The sequence below is a fragment of the Gymnodraco acuticeps genome, unplaced genomic scaffold (assembly GCF_902827175.1).
Source record: "Gymnodraco acuticeps unplaced genomic scaffold, fGymAcu1.1, whole genome shotgun sequence".
Classification (NCBI taxonomy): domain Eukaryota; kingdom Metazoa; phylum Chordata; class Actinopteri; order Perciformes; family Bathydraconidae; genus Gymnodraco; species Gymnodraco acuticeps.
This window is the reverse complement of record NW_022990510.1, coordinates 208,758-227,157: the sequence shown is the minus strand read 5'-3', so window position 1 is coordinate 227,157 and position 18,400 is coordinate 208,758.

Here is an 18,400-nt window from a genome sequence, read left to right as displayed (position 1 = left end):
AAAATATAGTACCTTATATTTGATATTTTTTCCCTTTAGACCCTTGCGGTTTATTCTTAAAAATCATTACCCTTACATACCCCCCATTTTCCCTCTGCTGGTCTATGGCCTTGTAGAGGGTAACGGGGTACAGAGTCGCTTAGATAAGCGGGGGAGTGCATCTGACGAAGAGATAGGTTGTTGTGCTCCCTATCTCTGTTTCTTATCCTATATCCAATAGAACTGCTCGGGTCTTGATATATTGAGTGGGGGAGTTCATGAGATCTTTCTAGAGGGTTATCAATAACTTTTATCCAATGACCTTTTCCCTCTCTGTGTCACGATCACAGGTACAGATCAGAACCCAATAGCACGACTCAGATACAACCAGTGTATAGCAATGTTCAGTTTATTCAGGTCAGGGACAGGCAGGGTCAAAACCAGTAAATCCGTCAGACAGGCAACCAAAACCAGACAGGGAGCAGGCAGGAACTCGAGATCCGTAAACAGGAAGGCAGGGATCAAAAACCGGGCAGGACAAAAATATAGGCTAGAATACAACACTCACTGGAGAGCTTGGCGGAAACGACAAGACAATCTGGCAAAGGACAAGTGATAGTGAGGTGGTATAAATACTGTGGAGTGATGAGGGAATGAGTAACAGGTGAGGGGAAGGGCTGGGGAGACCAGGGGAGGGAAGTGAGCTGATTACAAGGGCCTGGAGGAAGGCGGGATCTGAAATGACAGGAGAGTTTAGTTGAGCCACCAAACAAACAATAATAGAAGTGTCTAACTTGTGACACTCTGTCTGTGTCTGTGTATTCTCTTGTTCCGATTAACCCAGCCAAAGCTTTTTTCTTGTTTTGTATCTATATATACGCCGGGATCCGGAGACGAGGCTGATCCTCTTGCTGTAGTCCTGTTTCTTGGATCCTCTATCCTGAGTTCTGGATTAAGTCGTGGACTTCGGGTCGTGGCTGAACCTGTCTCTGCGGTCCTGCCTTGGGTCTCGCCATGCTGCTTCCCTGATGGCTTCCACAGGATTGTAGCTGACATCCTCGTGGATTCATCTTCTTATTACAGACACATGCATTTCCTAACATTCGGTCTATATGCTGTAAAATGTATTATCTCTTCGATTTACACACGGCATCTATTGCACGTCTGTCCGTCCTGGGAGAGGGATCCCTCCTCTGTTGCTCTCCCTGAGGTTTCTCCCATTTTTTCCCCTTTCAACTGTGGGTTTTCTCTGGATGTTTTTCCTTGTACGATGTGAGGGTCTAAGGATAGAGGGTGTCGTTTTTCTCATACTGATATTCTGAACAATCTGTGCTGTTGTATTTGCTGTAAAGTGTCTCTACTGTAGGCTATTTTTATTATATGTACAGCACTTTGGCTCGACCAAAAATCGTTTATAAATGTGCTATATAAATAAAACTTGATTTGATAAAGTACCGCGACTGCTGTTTTCACCATGTCATCAGAGATATCGTTGGAAAGCTCCGTCTCTCCTGCACAATCTCATCGGATCCAAATATGGTCATTTTCTTTGTATCAGCAACCAATCGTGAAAGTATAAAGGGGTCTTTAAACCAAGAAACTAAATCTCATTGGCTGGTGTCAACTTCTGACAACGTGATTCGTTCAGATGCGTCACGTGGTGTGATAAAACACTTCCTGGTTAGCTTTCCGCTAGAAATTTAAATCTCAAAATGGCAAAAGAACGGCGAAAAAAAACGTTCACAGAGAAGACAACAACAATTGTCACTTGCACAAAGCAAGATTATACAAAAAACAAATGACCCCGAACATGAAATACCTTCACGGAGTGCGTCGAGGCGCAAGCTGTCATTCAAAGAACAGGAGGGTTTAGCTAGCGCCTCACTGCAATCATTAAAGGTCGTTTTCTCAAAATTAGTTGTTTCTCCTACTCTGAGTCCGACATTTCCACTTCAGTTGCACTTACATACACTAAACCTTCCAGTTATATTCCTATCAATATTATGAAGGCTTTTACAGAAGGGTTTGTTCATATGTCATTCATAGCCTGAATTATATAAGATTTTATACCTAAAAACATGGCGAAAATTGATATTTTAGGGCTGTTGACAGTATTTTCTGATTTATGGAGTGATAAAAAGAGATATCCAAAATCCCTTCTGCAAAAGCCTTAGATGCTAATATGACTACAAAATGAAACAAGAATTTTGAACCTGGCTTTATCCAAAGTTCAGATTTCGGTTCCTGAAATGTATTAAACTATGTGCATATTTAATGAGATAATGACTCATTTGCATATTCAGAAAACTTGTAATACAAGAAACAATTGCCTTATTGTAGGTAATTAACTGGAGAAATGTCTAACTGATATCTTTAAGTAAAAAAAAATTACCCTATTCACCTGGGGTGTCTCGCCTTAACTGTTAGGCTTAATAAACCATTATAGACCTACATCACTTAGCAACAGCTGCACATGCCCACATGCTAACTATGGGTCTTACACACCTACATAACATTACAAATAGTCAGAAAATATTATTTACAATATTAATAAAACTATGAATTCAATTTTAACTGATTGACAAGGCAAAACACTGCACAGCGGCAGCAGCATTAAAGGAAAATATCATCTTACCTTGTGTTGGGGCTTCACAAAACTCCAAATGTAGCCTGGGGTGGCACTAATGAAGACCCTCATTAGAGCAGATACATCCACATTGTCCAAAATGTTACTATGGACATGCATCAAAGTCAGATGTGTCAGTCTCTTCTGTGTCATATTACTCTAGTTGTAGAGGTGGTGGGCTGAGGAATCCACTCTTTTTATTGGGTTGTTTGTTGGAAAAAAAAATCAAAATCCTTTTTTGCGCCATTCTAGAAAGTTGTCACTGCAGTGTGTGTGTTGCGTCAATTACGTCACTATCCCACAACCTACGACCTAGATGACTCGGATTTTATTTATTTGGAAAATAAATTCAAGCCACCTGACTGATACAAATATATACTATGACTATTATATGCTACTGTATACAGCTAATTTTATTTTAAGTAAAATCATAACTATTTTATGTAGTTTAATAATTTTTATTTAGGTGGTCACTCAGTTTTTCAAATGTACACCACTCACCAACAGGGGGTGCTGCAGCATCCATAGGTCCAGCACCCCTACTTCCCGCGGCCAGGGCCGCCTTAATGCACGGACTGACCTGGGCTGAAGCCCAGGGGCCTACGGAGATCGGGGGCCTATCATGAGCCAATTAAAATAAAATGTAAATTTAAAATAAAATAAAAAAGAGTTTTTTTATTTCGGATGTTTTTTAAATTTTTTTGTCTTTCAGTCTTGGCTTTCAGAATATGCAACTTTTATTTCCGAAATCACACGATAAATACATTTTTGAAGCTTGTAAAGGGAAGAAGACAGCTCTCCCTCGCAACTCTGCTGTTCTGCTCTTCCCCTCCCTCCGCTGAAATTATGAATAAGGCGTATAGTAATCATAGATAACACGGCAGGGTCCGTTACAGTTTGTTTTCATTTGGTTTCAAATAAACAAAGTCTTGGCTTTCAGAATATTAAACTTGTTTCGGCAAATTCAGATGATAAATACAACTTTGAAGCTTGTAACGGCATAATTACAAGCGGAGAACGAAGTAACTCGACGTCACAGCAGGCATAACAACAGCCGGGGTTTCTCGTGAGTGTTTTCCCCGGGAAACAACATTTTTGCGTTTGTGTGTATTGTACACACAAACGCAAAAATACACAAACACACACACGTATACACACACACTTGTGAGCTTCCCCCAGACCAGTAATCCAAACGAAAATATCTTCCCTCCGTAGTATTTTGATCATTTGCTCCGCTAATCAATCAGATCGATGGATTCCAGAGATTTTTCTCAAAAATGATGACTCCGTAACAGTCAGTGGGCACCACTTAACAGCCAATCAGAATGAGAATATGCTTCACATGTGACGTATTCAAATTGCGAGTGACTGAGTGACAGATGAATGTTGTTTAGGAGAAAAAGTTTGAGAAGAAAAAGTTTGAGAGTGGCGCTCGGAAAAGGAAATTGTTGAGGGAAAAGGAGTTTAGAGACAAGCAGCTATGACAAAAAATGCCGAAGCTTACAGGTTATTTCAACCCAGTCTCATAAAAAAACGTGTAATAACTACGTTGGTCCACAACGTAGGACGTAGTATTTCTCCAAAACGCCTCTGAAATTGTAAGATCCCTACGTTTTTTTTCACCATTCATTCCAATGGCTGGCGTCTATGTCACGTGATCTTCAAATTTCTCCCTGCAGAAAAAAAAAACATGGCCGAACTTCGTTTTATTCTCGGTGGAAAATGCCTATTTTAAGGCCATTAAAATGCGTTTTGATGTCATTTGATGCGAGAAATATGAGTTGTTATTTCAGATTATGTGCGCAGTGGATGTACATGATCTTTAGTTTGCTAGTTATTACGAAGATTACTTCAGGAAATTGTGTCCATACAAAGTCTTCATTGTTACCAAGGTGGTTGCTAGGGACGCTGCTATCGATATTATTTCTGTTATGTTGTGTAAAAGTTTAATGGTGTAATCTTTATTGATACCCCCTTCCCCGTCAATGTATAGTGTTGGTCCACAGCGCAAACGTATTAGTTTAACAAAATCCGCATCTAAAATTGTGGCATAGATACGCTGATAAGGGGAAAATAATGTATCTATGCCACAATTTTAGATGCGGATTTTGAAGGGGATTGGAATGAATGGTGAAAAAGGCGTTTTGGAGAAATACTACGTCCTACGTTGTGGACCAACGTAGTTATTACACGTTTTTTTTATGAGACTGGGTTGGTTATTTTAAACCTGTAGGCCAGGATGAGGAGGAAGGACAGATTAGTTCGATACGTCACTCATCTGGAGGAGAGGACAAGGCGCGCGTAGAGCAGAGTGGAGAAGTGCGATCACAGAGCCTGCCAAGGCTATAAATGACTTTGATTTGTTGTTTAAATAGGGGGCCTACAAAACCTGTCAGCCCCAGGGCCTGATGGCAGGTTAAGGCGGGCTTGCCCGCGGCTATGGGAGTCTCCCGCGAAAATCGGGAGGGTTGGCAAGTATGGGTGCTGGACCTATTTCTTGGCCTGTCTGGCAGTCATTTCCTGTCCTGTCATCACTGTGTGGTTTTAAAGCTGAATATAAGTACTGGGCGCGTTGACAAACTGCAGTTCTCCAAGAAATAGTTACCTCCAGCTCTATGTTTCCCACTGCTTGCAGTCTTTTTACCAAACGAGGTTCACCGCGTCCTGAGTCTAGCTTTTTTTCTTATCTTTTTCCACAGTGTCAAACTGACATCCTAGGCCACACGAAGATGGCTTTTATTGGAAGAATGCAGTTATTTTGGTTTCCAATCCAACAGCCCCTCAAATGTTGTTCGTAATATATCAAGCACACCACTTCCACATATCTTCTAATATTTAATAGTTTTTAACTTTTTTATATTACGAGTATTGGGGTAGTAACTAAAAAAAAGTTATGCATTTCACATAGTTACTTTAAAAAAAAGTAATGCCTTACTTTACTTAATTACTCAAGATGAAAGTAATTATTAAAGGTCCCATGTCATGACCATTTCTACTGATCATAATTCCATTGTTGAGGTATACTAAAATAGATTTATATTGTGCAATTTTCCAAACTCACATTGGTTTCTCAAACAGCATCTCTGTATGTTATGTGTATTCACTCTCTTTCCTAAACGGCTTGTTGGAGCTCCTGCCCCCCCTCCCTGTGAGCCCAGTGGCCGTCTGCGAGACAGCAAAACCCAGCCCGAAACCAGCCCAAGCACACACACACACCCGCAGCCTGGCTGGGAGTTTGTGTGTGCTCACACACAGACTCACAGCCTCGCCGCATCCCGCCGTCTCAGGCGGAGAAATCGGCGGAGCTGCAGCTGAGAAAAGATTGAGTGTGTGTGTGTGTGAGGAAGTCCGCGGACTTAACGTAACGGCGGACGTTACGTTACGTCACTATACCCAAATACGTCACTGTACCCAGGAAGAAAAAGAGAAATCTCCAACGAGGCGTTCTGGGGCAGCATAGACAGGTATTTTCTGTGTTAGAGTTTTACTCGCTACAGGGTGTACTTTGAGGGTTTATGACTCTGCAGACCGTTTACATGCAGAAAAAGCTACATAACACATAAGGGGACGGGAAATAACCAGAAAAGCATGACATGGGACCTTTAACACTATGACTACTCTGTGTCATCACCTGAGATGCACCATGAATCACATAACAAATAACAATATAAAGCCAGTGGCGTAACAAGGTTGTGATTGGCCCCGGTGCAAATATTGTTTTGAAAAAAAACTAAAACGGTCTAATTTTTTAAATGTTTACATCTCCTTGTTCTCTCTTGTCCTTTCTCTTTGGAGCACTGCTCTTGTGCTTTGGTTTGCTGTACATTATAAATGCAAGCTACTGTATTACATTTTTTATAATGCTACCGAACTTGCTGCTGCTAGCTACAGTACAGGTTAATTAAACGGTTCGCTCGTCACGCAAGGTTTCACATGACATGAACAATGACAAGGTCATTGGACAGAGAAATTACAAATTAATTTAGGTTGCTTGGTTACTTTGAAGACTGTGTGAACCGGTGCCATTGGGGCCCCAAAAAAAGAATATTAAAAAAATAAATATTAAAAAAATATATTATTTCTTTTTTGCATGGGCCCCTGGCCGACTCTGGGACCCAGTGTGTTGCACCGGCTGCACCGTCGATAGTTACGCCACTGTATAAAGCAAAACTACATTTATGCCAGATCAGCACAAATCCTTAATCTAAGGACAGTTCTGAACACAGACCTCTGTTTCTACTCTTTGTCTGAACATCATGTTTCCTTTAGCTCAGTTTCATCAGAACTCTGGTCCAGCTTCTGATGGTGGCTGCGCTGTATCTTGTTCAATGTTTTGGAAAGATGGCGATTCCACCATGGAAACGACAACATGTCCTCCACGATGTAAGCTGCCACAAGCCTGTTTATCTCTGCTCTGAGACTGATATTTCTGCTATTCTCCTCATCCATCATCCATTACAGTACCGCGTTACTCAGTATGGAGTTACCCCCAACACTGTATTTTACTCCTCAAGCTTTAGACATTGCCTGCTGACCGTTATCTCAGAGTCCTGGACTTGTGCTGCAGCTGATCCTGCTCCATCCCAGCAGCTCATGGTTTCACTGCCGACAACAGAGACCGTTACTTAGGCTGTGTTCTTCCCCTTCCTCGTGGTTTTGTGTGGGAACAGAACACATGTGAAACACTTTGTCCTCTCAGCAAGCAGATCAGAGAACAGCGCTGCAGAAGCTCAGTGTCAGGAGGCTGTTTGAGAGGAACCTGATCCACGTGCACTTCAGGCAGTTTGGAAAGACAGCAGTCCAAGGGTGTGTGTGTGTGTGTGTGTGTGTGTGCTGAGAATGTAGTGCTACACACAGAGAGCTTCTCTCACACTCCTACCCATGGTTTTACCTTCTGAACCTTTTGAAAGTGAGAGTAAGGGAATCTGCAGCTTTCAGAAATGTTTAGAACATATTCGATGCCACCTGAAATCTCAGTCAGAAAACGCTCTGGTATAGTGGTTACAAATAAATGAAATCTTTTAACAGATTTTTCTTTGAGTCAATGTAACCTTTGAAAGAGTGCATGATACTCTGAATACTTGCACATTTCAAATAAAAAAAGGTTATCCAGCCTTACTTTGCCTGGAATGACCAGTAGCCTATGGTGGCTAACATTAGATTAACAGTTCAAGTATCTTGGAGTCATACTGGACTCGAACTTGACTTTTAAGAACATATTAAGAAAGTATCCAATACTATTAAATTCAACTTGCAACATTTTAAACAAATTAGACTTTTCTTAACTGTCAATGCTGCAAAGTCATACCTCCACTGTATGATTCTATCCCACATTGAGTACTGTTTCACAAACTGGTCGTTTGCTTGAGCCACAAACCTGAAACCCATATAACAGCTGTACAAGAGAGCTATCAAGGTGTTTGACAGAAAGCCAAATTTATACCACCACTGTACCATCCTTGAAAAACACAATTTCTTGAGTTTTGACAATTTTAAGTCTTTTAAAAGTAGGTGCTTTTTTTATAAAATGGACTGGCCCCCCCTCCCTTACCCCTAGATTCCACCGGGTCCGTCTGCGCCGCGTTACTGCTGCGCCGCGGCGTTCGCAAAAATCGCAGCCACTCTAGTCAATGGGTGCTATTCCACCAGACGCGCCGCGTTACGGCTCAGAAGCGTCCCAGAAGCGTCCCAGAAGCGTCTCGGCGCTGGGCTCCGCTCAAAATAGGATTCAAGTCTATTTTTTGACGCGACGCGAGGCGTTGCAGTGGCGCCGGGCAGGAAGTGGAACGGTCAGAGCATCCGGCCCATCCCCAAAATAAACTAATTTGCAGACCCTATCGCTCCGTAGTCTTTCAAGTAGGAGGAGAAAGGCCAGCGTTCTCCTCCGGTTTACAGGCACTGTGTACATTATATTTATAGAATAATTATGATGATGAATGCATTTTTTTACCACTAAAATACAGCAACACATCTTTGATTCATGTCGTTTATAATTGGAATATTACAATTATTATTAACTTTGTCTGCACGAAGTAGCCTGTCCAGGAAATATGCCCAAATCAACAAAAACTGCGAGCCGGCAGGCAAGACGCTCCGCTTCTGAAACGCGCCCGGTAGGGTGTGACGCCGGAGGAGGCCGGACCAAAACCGCGGCACAGCCGTGACGCAGACGGACCCGGTGGAATCTAGGGGTTAGGGGAATTCATCCACAACAAAGACACTGGACGCTGCACTAGGTCAAAAACCAGAGGAGACTGTGAAGTCCACCGTCGACGGACCACTTTTGGACAAAATGTACTTTCAATTAAGGGCAGCTTATTCTGGAATAGCCTCCCAACTGAGATACGGGATTGTCCCACTCTCAATAGCTTCAAAGGTCAACTCAAAAAATGGTTGAGAAACAAACAGATGTGTAATCACCACTAAATGTACTTTAATACAGGGGTATCTCCTCTTGCACTTTATGGAGCACTTTTATCTTATCTTGCACTTTATATGTCGTTGCTGCTATAGTGTACTGCCATGTGGTAAATACTTGTATGAGGGGCCGTACAGGCCGTAATTCATACTGGTCCTCTCACACACATACATTCTCCCAGGGCCAGCCCGTAGCACTGGCGTTATAGATGTTCGCTTAGGGCAGGGGTCTGCAACCTTTTTTACCAAAGAGCCATTTTGCTCGTTTTTCCAAAATAAAAATTGGTCTGGAGCCGCAAAACATATTTCATAGCTTGATAGCTTATAAAGTTCTATTTATTGTTATATCAGACAAAAACTACAGTTTTTTGCATTTATTGCCTAATAAATGCAAAAAAACTCATTACATTATATATTACATTATATAAAAACTGTTAAAAACTGTTAACCTCTAATAAGAAACAAAGAACTCCTATAAGGAGAATTAAAAATAATACACAGGCCTACTTTAAAATAAATGAAACACAGCACTTGGGGAGTCCTCTGCACATTTGAAGGAAAACATATATAATTAAAATGGGCCCACTTTGAAATAAATAAAACATATAGCTGCACCCTAAAAAGAGTTAAAGGTAGGTAAGAATGGAGAAACCAGCTCGAGTGCGCGAGCATTTGAAAATACACAACCGGAAAAAATCTGCCCCTTCCTTCAGACTTTCTTACAGAGTCCCTCCTCCAACACACACGAACGCGCACATGACCAATGAGGGCACGAGATAAGTGTGTGCACAGATGGAAGGCTGACAGGCAGTTAGGCCATCCAGTTATTTTAGCCGGCTCAGATGATTGGTCATGCTTTTTACAGCGCTACGGCTTCCAGAGATTAATTTTTTTATGTATTTATTGTCAAAGCTTTTAATATATTCATTGCTATCGGGACGTTAAGAGCATTCCATGGAATATAACAAAAAGTGTTTTCTGAAATAAATTACATACACCATTGAATTATGACTGAAGATCGTCAGCTGTCTTCCTCTTCCTTTCCTCGATACGTAAAGGCTGCACCACCGTTGACAACTTCTCTCTCTATATTAAACATACCGGTAAACCAGCATCGTTTGCTGTGAAAGCATATAACTCTGTCCACACAGAATTAAATCCTGTGTTCGTCCGGTACTTTTCTTTGATGTATCCATAGTTCGCTCATCGAGCCGGGGGTCAGGTTATTCGCCTCCAAGAAAAGGCGCTCGCGCGGGACCGTAGCAGGATGTGACGCATATTTTAGTTGACCTAATTAAAACCGTTTTGTTTTTTATTTATGTGTCACAGTATCACCTCAAAATACAAGATACGAAACATTTTCAACCGTGCAACAAAATATAAATAGTCCTACAAATACTTTTATTTCATTTCCTTCTTATTTTTGTCTAAGCTCAAGGGAGCCAGAGCAGAGGGCTTAAAGGGCCGCATGCGGCTTAAAGGGCCGCATGCGGCTCGAGGGCCGCGGGTTGCCGACCCCTGACCTAACCGAAGTTATTGAGTTTACTTTTATTTAAGTTTACTGCTTGGCTCAGATCCACCAACGTCAGCAAGATCTCACCTCTATTAACTCCTGAAGAACCAGGTTCAATTAACTGCTGTTTCAATTCAACTCTCTTAAATCTGTTTATGCGATCCCGAAGGATTTTTGATATCAGTAAATGAGGTGTGACCCTACCTAAGTGTGAGTGTGGCAGGGTGCAATCTTACCTTTGAAGCAGGAGAGGAGAGCGCAGATGTCTTTTAAGTTGTCCCAATCCAAAAGGTGGGATCAGTTTATTTGAAGAAAATTGGTCCAATCGTATACAGGGTTTTTACCTTCTCTCGTTACAACATTATAATCATACTAAACATATCATGCTGTGAGCATGTTCTAATATGCAACCCTAAATCACAGTTTTACATTTATTACACTAAATTGTAACTTCAACTGCCCAATTCAGTTGTGATATTTAAATCTCCCGATCGAATTTAGAGGCATTTCCTCATAAATGACCGGTGATAATAAAAAGCACATTCAAACTTTAATTCACCAAATCAGTTAATTTGCTCATTTCCACATTCGTATACTTCAACTAGTCCCACATGAATTCGGAGGACCTTTCCTCACAGGTGGCAGGGTACTAACTTTCAACAAACATCAATTCATTCCACTCATTTCACAAAGATATTCACTCAGCTTTCAACAAAGAAATTCGAGAGATATTTACCAAGTTTGAGAGAACCTTACAGAGAGCAACAACCCAGCTCTGAGGGAGAGAGCTTTACCGGGAGAGAGTATACCAGGGGAATACCCCGCCCCCCCCCCCCCCCCTCTCTCTCTAGTTTGCTCCCTCTCCGCCAGTGTCTTTATGCTCAAAAAACAGGATAGAAAAACCTAAAGACACCTCCTCCATACCCATACTTGTGGAAACTGGGCATGGCCTCTGATGTACAGGACTGGACATGACCAGACATATTCTATGGCTATGGCATAAGACACACCTTCCCATGTTTGTGGAAAAAGGACATGACCTCTACTCTGCAGGACTTGCAAAATATTATTCTCGGCTATGACATAACCAGCTTTTTATGGTCTCAATGTATTTCTCCTTAAGTCAGGAGCCCCCCTCCCTGTGTACTGCTATGTTTCAATGGATTTTCAAACATTAGAGACTTGCTATATATTTAAATGGTGTTATCACAACATTTTAAAAATAAATTAAAAACACCTGTATACAGCAGTAGCAACACACTCTCACTCCCTGAACGTCCAGGAGCGACGCTTGGTCAGGGTCCCGTGGCGTGCAGTTGTGACGCGCTGAGGCTCCTTCAGATTCATAAACGGACGCAAATAGCTTTCAACTGATTGCAATGTATTCCCATCGGCGGCGGTATTTGACGCTCAGGGAAGCACCGCATCGGTCCATGTCGACGGCATTTAAGGGCAATGTGAGCGTCCATTCCCATTGGATAACGGAGGATTTTACACCCGGAAGTAAGTATTCTCTTTACTGTCGATTGATTTTACAGTGATATCTGCACTACTCATCAACTCAAAAACACCAGATTATCCTTGTTAATTACACAACATTGATTGGTTTAAATTGTGTGCAATGCTTTTGTATTTTTCCCCTTCGATTCGGAAAAACAAATATTTTTTCGGAGTTTAGGATGGCAGAAGACACTACACTACCCAGAATCCTCAGCTATCGTTTGGGACTACACCATGTGCTTTGCTTGACAAACCCCGTGATTAGTCCTCAAGCTCTGTGATTGGTTGACCTCCAACTGCATTCCATATGAAAAAAACGTTTCGTAAAAGATACAATCATACTTTATTCAGCAGTGCTTGCTTTACTCTTTGAAATCAATCAATCAATCAGTGTTTATTTATATAGCCCAATATCACAAATGTTACATTTGTCTCAGTGGACTTCACAATTTGTACAAAAATATCAGTATGACAAAACGACACCCTCTGTCCTTTGACCCTCTGTCCTTAGACCCTCACATCGTACAAGGAAAAACTTCCGAAGAAAACCCACAGTTTAAAGGGAACAATGGGAGAAACCTCAGGGAGAGCAACAGAGGAGGGATCCCTCTCCCAGGACGGACAGACGTGCAATAGATGCCGTGTGTAAATTGAAAAGATAATACATTTGCATTTACATTTGAAAGTCATCACATGAATGCATTGTAATAAATGGTTCGGCTGCATGAAATATTACACATCTGTCGTAGTTCTTTATTTATCTACAGAGATCGGGCTTCAGAATAGACCGGAAACTATTCTATTACCGTTCAGTTTGAATTTCACAATAAAGTTAGTAGTAATATTTTGTTTTGATATTATTGTTTTTTATTAACTGCTAGACCGCTGGGTCATGTTAAGACCATATTTTCTGTATTGCTGTGGGGTTTTTCCATCGCTTTTGTGTTACAAATATCAAAACAATAACAGAATATATCCGTCGTAAACTAAACCAGAAACAGCAGTATATTTTATTTTGTTAACACTGTAAACTTGACAGCTTTTTAAACCCGCACCACCTACTGGTTAAAGCACGTTATTACACGTTTGGAGTAATTGCAATGCTGGTAGATTGTGTAGCTTTTTAATGACTGTTTAAAATGCCTTTTTCTTAATGTCTTTCATTTTTGTAAAGTACTTTTGAATGTGTTATATTTGATGAAAACATTTAAATATTAAGAGTACATACAAAATAGGAGGAAAGTAGAAGGTCAATGATATAAATATAGAATAGAAAATATCAAGAAGATACTGTAAATGATATCTAATAAAACAGTTTAGTGCAGGATGTACAAAGATATTGATAGGAGGATGTGCAAAATATACAAACTAATTAACCTTTATTTAAACATTACATAATAATTTAGGTTAAGGTCTTCTTTTAAATAAGAAAAAAGCTTTGGGGGTATCTATCTACAGATACATATTAAGCCTGACAAAGTACTTAACGTCTAATATATTGCATGGTTTGTTTTGGAACTTGACAATCAACTTTCCTGCAATGTTAACTATGTTGAAGCACTTATTTTAACTGATATTATATATATGTATTATACTCTTATAAGATGTATGTAGATAGAATAATACATGTGCAGAATATGACAGTTTAATGGTGGAGGTATACACACATATCGATAGATGTCTTGTTGAGGAACCTGTGACCCAAGTTTGTCATCATTGCATAACTACACCGTAGTTGTGTATATGATATGTGAATAAACCTTTGGAAATCTTGAAATCAATGTGCAAAATAGCCATTATATACAGTTTTTGATGAACGATTAGAGAATAACGAGTTATGAATATACTTTATCGAGATCTGCAGATAAATGTTTAGTCTTCTCGAGCACCAACTATCAAATATCTCTCCTGATTGTTGGCACTTGACAATCACCTCCCCTTAATTTTACTCAGGTGTAACTAAAGCCTGCTTTAAGGGTTGTTTATATTTCACATCATTAATCAGAATCTGTAAAGTAACTAAAATAAATGTAGTGGAGTAAAAATACCAGGTTAACCTTAAAGAAAGCCCTCAGGATTATAAAAGACCCCATCACCCCAGCCACAAACTGTTCAGTCTGCTGCCGTCTGCAGCATCCGGACTAAAACCACCAGACTCAAGGAGAGCTTCATCCCACAGGATCTCTTTAAGAACTTAATATAAGCTCATTCAAACTGCTTTTGGGAAAATTCAACTGATATATTTCCTTTTTGAAAGACATGATGTGTTACATTTGCAATTATTAACATTTTTGTGACTGTTCTTAAGAGAGGGTTGCCATTTAATATTTGGGAACTGGGTTACATTTCAAAACATTGGGATCACTAGCAGGATAACAGTGTTATTAAAACCTAAAAGATCATATAGTGTTTGTTGTAAAGGATCTCTTCTCTTAGAGCTGTACTGTTCTGTAGGATAATACTTTGAGTGTGAATCTATACTTCTACTGCCTGAATCTGCTTCATGGTGTTCACTTTCTTTGTTCATTTGTTCTGTTTTTAACTCAGCAGGTGAACCTGTATGTTCATCCATTTTGTGTGAGAGCTTAACTGTGTGTATTCAACTGAAACGGAGCATTTTCTGTCAGTTCAGATTGTATTTCTGCTTCTTTAATCTTTAGTATGTGCTCATGTGTTTCAGTGTTGGTGTACTGTATAGGCTACTGAACATGCTTCATGAAAGGCAGGTCTTCATATCAATAAAATCATTATAAATATCTTGGTTTCTGCTTTTCTAAGATCACATTGTTCTGTTTGCTTACTCAATACACTTAAAACATCTTATTAATATTTGATATATTGAGGTATTCCAAGAGTAACGTAAAGTATTCACGATACAGTACATTTATATTTTGATACTCAGATTAGGTTACTGATTACATTTTCTTCCAGGTAACTAGTAATTGTAATTTAATACAGTTCACAGTTGTGACAGTCGCAGATTGATCTCAGTGTTTCTTATAAACTGTAGGGGCAAGCCAAATACTTGGGTATCTGGCTTGATGACTGTCTCACTTTTAAACGTCATGTCAATAACCTGCTGAAAAAGCTGAGGGTTAGACTAGGTTTCTTTTACAGAAACAAGTCCTGTTTCTCGCTTGAGGCCAGGAAAAGGCTAGTCACTGTGACCTTTTTACCTGTGCTGGATTATGGTGATCTGATGTATATGAATGCACCTGCCAATTACCTGAGCAAGTTAGATGCTGCGTATCACAGTGCACTGAGATTTTTGACAAATTGTAAAGCACTTACGCATCACTGTACCCTGTATACCAAGGCGGTTATGCCATCACTTACTGTACGGAGGCTCAGTCACTGGTACTTTTTCATTTACAAAGCCATGTTGGATAAACTACCATCTTATATCTGCTCCCTGATCTCTCTGCGAATTGAAAGTACTTATTGCCTGAGATCGCATGCTGTGGTTTTATTAAATGTGCCAAGTGCTAGGACTGTCTTAGGGAAGAAAGCTTTTAGATGTGCAGCTCCACTAACATGGAACAGTCTGCAAAAAGAATGGAAAATTACCAAGCTAGTACCACTACATGTTTTTAAAGCTCGGTTGGATGCTACTCAATCAGATGCTGTTGGTACCTGTACTTGTGGTTAGATATGTAAATTGTAATCCCTGTACATTTTGCTGTATGATGTCCTTTTGTTGTTCTGTTGTTTATGTTTGTATGTCTTCTTGTGGAACCTACTGCTGCAGGTCTCCCTTGAAAAAGAGATCATTGATCTCAATGGGATTTTACCTGGATAAATAAAGGTTTTGAATTTGAATTTGAAAGGTTAAGGCATGTAGTTTAGATTCAAATTAAATGAAAATCTATGATGCATGTGTTTTATCCTCGCAATTACAGTCGTTAAATGTCCACTTTTATGTAAGGTTTGAGGGTGTGGTTCTGCAAGCCTCATTTGCATATTCACCTGTCGCGGTGCACCCAGAGGCTTTTTAGTGGGCGCGTCAACAGGATGCCAGAGGGGGTTCTCACGGGAGGAGGAAGCCTGTGTGTGGTGAATGCAGGTATTCAGCGGGATAGTAACGCTTTCTCAGCATGTATGTTAAAATGCAATGGGGAAGTAACCGTATGTGGATATTGCATCGACCGACCTGGAAGCACGTCTCCTTGGAGAGGACGCACAGATAGAGAGAGATTCTCTCCGACACATGGTGAGATCGCTCCTTTGTGCCACGCTGGACCTCGTGTTTCCTTTTTTGTGTGGAATATAGCCTGAAAAGGCATTTCTGTTTTTGCCGCTGACGGGCGCAGGAGCAACAGCCTTTTTTTTGTCAATGAACAATAGCCTGGATTAGGCAGTAAAGACACTTGTTGTGTATCGCAGAGCGGACTGTTTAATTTTGTTTGTGTTGTTTGGCTGGAAAACTGTCAATATAATGGATCCATGCATGAAATCTGTCTCTGTTTATTTTGTTTAAAGAGCAGATTATCCGTTTATTATTTCTGTTTACCTTTATAATATTATTTCATTCAAGAACCCCTTGTGCGTTTAATTAACACAACTATTTTAGATAGTTGATCGTTACACAGTAACCCTCAGAAGAACCCTGGATTTTAGTTAGCCGTTTCCTACTGACAGCAAACATTCATTTCAACAATGACTATGGTTCCAGAAGCTTCCCCATGTGGTTTTATTTAACGTTGAGGTTCACTGTGCAGTCTCTAAAGACTGTCAATGTATTCCTCTGCTAAAGAACAAGAGGATTCTCACCTCAGTTAAACACGTGTATATGTACCCACTAACTAGTTTGTATCTCACACACACACACACACACACACACACACACACACACACACACACACACACACACACACACACACACACACACACACCACACAGTCCTAATTGCGTGGCACAAGCTGGCACACCAGCAGGGTAATTGGCCTCTGAACACACTCGCTCCTCCGCAGCCCGGACACACACACGGAGCATGAATGAAGAGTCAGGCTGAAGTCGAATAGTCCATTTAGTTTAGGAACCTTCCTAACGGAGAGAAATGACCCGGAAGTCCCTCAGTGGCAGCCATGATAAGTGCCGTTCCAATTCTCTAAATGAAAGGAAAGGAGGTTTCAAACTTCCTTTATAACCTCCTTTAGCTTAGGAACCACTGGACCTCCCTAACCGAAAGGAGAGGAGAAAATGCTGCCCCACTGCAGGTCTCCCTTGAAAAAGAGATCATTGATCTCAATGGGATTTTACCTGGATAAATAAAGGTTTTGAAATTGAAATTGATGATGTCCGCTGGCGCATCACAAACACGTCGGATAGTGAAAGTGCAGTCGATTCTCTAAAGTACCGCAGTCTCTTCTCCTAAATCCTTTTGAATTCTCCTCTCCACTATCGCTTAACCCTGTGACGTTTCACTCCGAGATCAAGGAATAGGAGATAGGGATAGACGTTAGGAGCTGATTTTTGGACTATTCGACTGCAGCCTCAGCTGACACATGAGAGGTTTCTCAATACTCAAATTTCCCCTCCTCGACTCCTCGACTGCTCGGTCCTCCGGTAGTGACCCGGAAATGAATTTCAGCGCGCCATGTTGAAGGACATCTCATTTCTCTAAATGCACTTCGAGGACCGAGCATCGAGCGTCGAGGAGGCTCTCTGGAGGAGCTCTAACCGAGGATACACTGATGGTTCCTCCACGGCTCTTCCGCGGATGCATTTCCGGGAACGGTGGAGGCGTGACGCACGGCCGGACTTATCTCAGCCAATGACAGCTCTGCATGCATCCCCTGGATATTATTTTAGAAACTGCTTTCATCGCGTTGCGATGTTTCCAGAGAGAACAGCTGTTAGGTCCGTGCAGAAAGCAGAGCAGTGTGTATAATATATATCACTCAGTTTGACAGGCCTACTCTCTTTATTTGCTTTAGTTTAGTAGATATCTACAAACAAAGAGTCGATATTTTTCTAAGACCATTTAGTGCTTCACATAATAAAGGGGGGGGGGGGGTTAACTGTGCAGCCGAGCAAACAGTGTCTCGCTGCTGCTGTGCTGTTTGTTCTGTGGTTTTTCCATGCAAATTAACCCTTTACAAAAACAGTGCAATTTAAAAAAGATCAGTGCTTAAAGCCACACGCATTTACAATGAAACATTCTTGTCTTCAGAGGGTTGGTGGTAACTGGTAACTTTAAGAGCCATTTAGGTGTAGTATTATTTATGGTAAATGTTTATGTTTCCAACAAAGTAGCATTTTCTTTGAATTTTCTTCAAATGAATGTAATAATCATGAGCTACAACAATTCTGTTTTTGTATAGTTTTGTACATCACCACATTTCTGGACTGCCCAAAGGTTTATT